General features: G+C 53.8%; 1 pseudogene; it reads left to right on the top strand.

Moving 5' to 3' along the window:
* The window catches only part of LOC119279891, a 3,538-nt pseudogene extending 868 nt beyond the window's left edge, over positions 1–2,670 (top strand).
* Positions 2,671–4,198: the final 1,528 nt, after the last annotated feature.

The following is a 4,198-nucleotide window of genomic DNA, read 5'->3' as shown; positions in this document are numbered from 1 at the left end:
ATTTAGTTAGTTTAGAAGGAGCCTGTAATTGCCTGTAAAGCCCCGTATGTCTAGCATTTTTGGTATTATAAGTGACATGTTGAGGACCCTGGCTCCACACAATGACAATGGCGTGACGACGTCCGAGGTAGACGGGAACTGTAATAAGCGCTGGTGTTGCACTTGCACTTGAACAAATGTTTCTTTTTGGCACATGGATGCCACTGCACTGCATGGTGCTAAAACACTTGAATCACAGACGTACGGGGGTTAGGAAATGGGCAGTGATCTGCGCCGGTGCGCCGGCCCAACAGTTGGGCCGGTCGAGCCCAGGCCGTCCGATGCACTGACTACCAACCGTCAGATCGAGTCCCTTCCCCCGCATCGTCTACCTTCCGCGTTCGGATCGAGCAACGGCAAGTGCCACGGGCCACCCCACACCCAGCCATGGGCATCTACCTCGTCGTCATCCCCGTTGCCGTTCGCCGCTCGCCCTCGCCGTCGCCATCACCGCTCGCCGTCGCCGCTCGCCAGTTGGAGCACAGGTGCCCCATGGCCCCCGCCCCTCTGATGCAGCAAAAAATGGACCCCAGCAAACAAAAATCGACCCCTGCCGGTGCCTGGAGTTCGTCGCCGTTGCAGCTCCGCCGGGAAGCCACCGTAGTAGTCAGTTGCATCAATAGTGAGTTGCTTATTCAAGCTTTTTGTCGCGGTCTCTGGTTGAAGCTTTTCAGAAATACGGTTGAAGCTTTTCAGAATTATGGTTGAAGCTTTTCAGAAATACGGTTGAATCTTTTTGTCGCGGTCTCTGGTTGAAGCTTTTCAGAAATACGGTTGAAGCTTTTCAGAATTACGGTTGAAGCTTTTCAGAAATATGGTTGAAGCTTTTTGTCGCGGTCTCTGGTAGAAGCTTTTCAGAAATACGGTTGAAGCTTTTCAGAATTACGGTTGAAGCTTTTCAGAAATGCGGTTGAAGCTTTTCATGTCGACAATTGCATCTTTTTTCGTTGTGTACTCCTGGGGGTGAAGCTTTCTATACAGTTGGTTGAAGCCTTGTATAAAGCGGGTTGAAGCTTTTCAATTCACAGTTGAAGCTTTCCAAGCCGATGGTTGTAGCTTTTTTTCTTTCGTAGTGTTCGCATGAAACTTATCTATTTCGTCGGTTGAAGCTTTTTCAAATATAGTTTGAAGCTTTCGCATGAACGGTTGTAGCTTTTTCAGTTGCATGGCGGCTTCTAGCTCAGGCTCGCCGGTGCGGGGGGAACTTGTATAGGGGGGGAGGGGGGGGGCGAGGGGACCTGCACGGGATTGGGCTGGCCGGCGGCGGGATCCGAGGAAGGAAGAAGAGGGCCAGCAGCGCGCTAGGCTGAGAGAGAAAAGAGGGGATCGGGAGCAGATCTGGTGGCGCGGATCCGAGCAGATCTGGCCGAGGGCAGCCGGATCCGCTGATTCCCATGGCGGCGGCGCCCTGGGAGGTCTCCGGCCGGCAAAGCTTGGCCATGGCAGCAAAGAGAGAGAGAGACAAGCGACGGGAAGAAGAGAAACAGGAGGGAGAAGACGCACGTGGGCAGGCCCTCCATCCTACGTGTCGCTAGGTGAGTCGCTCGGTACGTTCACGCGTGGACGCGACCGGCCGAAGCTTCGGCCGGTGCCCCGTCGTGAAATGTTTCCCTTAGGAAATTGCGCGGAAAGCTTCCGAAGGACGGATGAGGCAACAAAACCCATGCGACGCTCGGCATGACTTCGAGGCTTTGACAGAGCCGATCTTAGCTAAGGGCCAGTGTCGCCGCATTCTATACTCCTCCTCGTCTCTCGATCGTCTGTGGGCAGGCCCGGAAGCGACCACACTTTCTCGTTCCACGGATCGCCCACTCACATGGCGCTCTCTAGCTCCCCCGCCCTCTCCTCCTCCTCCCCCTCGTCCTCCTCCTCTCCCTCGTCGCCGCCATGACGGCGCTCACCTGCGCCACCTCCGAGGTCATCGTGACCAGGTGCTGCTCCACCTCCGAGGTCATCGTGGCCATGTGCTGCCCGCCGCCGACGCCCACCGTCAACGGCAGCGGCAGCCTCCTCTCGCTCGTCGACGCCCTCCCCTCGGCCGCCGCGCGGACGGGCTTCGCCTCTCTGTGGACCGGCGGCGCGATCGTGCGCGGCTTCTGCTTTGGCGACACCGCGCCCGACCCGTGCCTCCGCTGCCTGTCCGACGCCAGTAGAAAGATCACCGACCAGTGCGGCGACGCCAGCCGGCGCGCGGACTTCCTGAACGACGGCTGCTTCCTGGGCTACGCTGACACCAGCGCGTCCTCCGCCGGCGCGGACGACGACATCGGCGCGGGGAACTTCTCCGGGGACGCCGTCCCGCGCCTTGACGCCGCCGACGTGCAGAACCTCGTGGACGTGGCGCAGTCCCTGGTCCCACGGCCCGCAAACTGCTAGGTGGCCTCCGCCAGCGCGACCACCACGGCGAGCAACGGCGACACGGTGCGCGTGCTGGCACAGTGCACGCCGGACCGCGACGCGCCGGAGTGCGCCCGGTGCCTACGGGATTCGACGCTGCAGATGGCCAGGAGCTGGGGGGCCACCGCCGGCGCCGTGCAAGGAAGCGTGGCCGCGGTCCTCGGCCCCGACTGCTACCTCCGCTTCGAGATATCGGCACCGCCGCCGCCCGTAGCAGAGCAGATCCGTGAGTAGCTGATCTCCGTCCCCTAAATTTCTTGACGATTCTTGTTTGGTCCATGACTAGATTTGCAGTACCTAACCTTAATCTTAGGCAAATCGTGTCTGCCATAAAAAAATAAAAAAGGTGGCGAACAAAAAAACGCTATAAGCATGACAATATTTCATAAAAATACTGTTGTGACATATGCACTACTAGGAAAATGTTATAACTAATATGGACATTAATGACGCATCACAAATGTGGTGCGCCACTGCTATATAGCAGTGGCGCACCATGTGTAGGTACGTCATTTGTGTCCATATCACTAATGGGGCGCACCACAACCACGGTACGCCATTACTAACAAATTATTTTTTCAAAACTAGTAATGGCGCACCAGGGTATAGTGCGCCATTACTAGTTTTAACTAATAATGGCGCACACACTCTGTGCGTCACTACTAACATTTTTTTTTACTTTTTTTCAAAACTAGTAATGATGCACCAGACAACCGTGCGTTACTAGTTCAAACTATTAATGGCGCACCACAAACACGGTGCGCCACTAATAACAATTTTTTTTTGCAAAACTAGTAATGACGCACCACATAACAGGTGCGCCATAAGGGTTACTAATGGCGCATTGTTAGGTGGTGCGCCGTTAGTAACCTAGGAGCAGCTAGATATTTTGGACAGCCACCTACCACACTCACTTTCCCCACTTTATTCTCTCCACCTCCTCCTTCAAGCTTGTCTCGGGTGTCTCCTCTTCCTCACCTCATTTGCACCATAGATTCACCCAAATTAAATGGTTAAATTTCCTTTTTTTTGATAGGTAAGTAAGGGGAAAGCTTTCTTTATGTTGTAGATCTACTTTTTTCTCCCTCCAACAACGTGCACATGCACTTTTTATGGCCTAGATCTACGTATGTTTGTGGTGTTGCATATGTTTGTGTTTCCACGGTATTTGAAATGCGATAGTTGCCAATATTTTGCTGGAAATATTGATTCATTTCCGTTTCGGCGAGAATTTGGCACTATACATTCTTTTTGGTCCTACTTTTAGTCAAAGTCATGCCAAAAAAATTTTGGGTTTTAAAATATCGTTTTGCTCTACCCCGTAGGCGACCATGGTTCGCACGATGACCGAAGGCATCGTGAATAGGTTTTTGAGCTCTGCGAAGGCCGAGATGCTTCAAAAGAACGAGATGGAGATAAGATGTCCGTGTCGAAGATGCAAACTGAAGAGCCTTATGGACCCGAATTCCGTACAGGTGCGGGACCACCTGCTCTTGCGTGGTTTCATGGATGGCTATCGGTGGCAAGGTGATGAAGATGATTATGAAGTCGTCCACGGGGGTCGGGCAAGAAATGAGGAAGGGCAGCAAGACAACCGCGGCGAGGGCGGGCGAGAAGACGAAGAATCTCCAGGGCATGATCACGAAGTAGATGCAGTACACAGTCATCATGTAGAAGATGCCGGACATGATGATGAGGAAGATGCCAGAGCAGACGAAGGGCATGATCATGAAGATGAAGATACCGGAGCAGACGACGATGG

The sequence above is a fragment of the Triticum dicoccoides genome, chromosome 3B (genome assembly GCF_002162155.2).
Source record: "Triticum dicoccoides isolate Atlit2015 ecotype Zavitan chromosome 3B, WEW_v2.0, whole genome shotgun sequence".
Lineage (NCBI taxonomy): Eukaryota > Viridiplantae > Streptophyta > Magnoliopsida > Poales > Poaceae > Triticum > Triticum dicoccoides.
The sequence above is the reverse complement of the archived record's forward strand: the minus strand, read 5'-3'. Positions and strand labels throughout refer to the sequence as shown.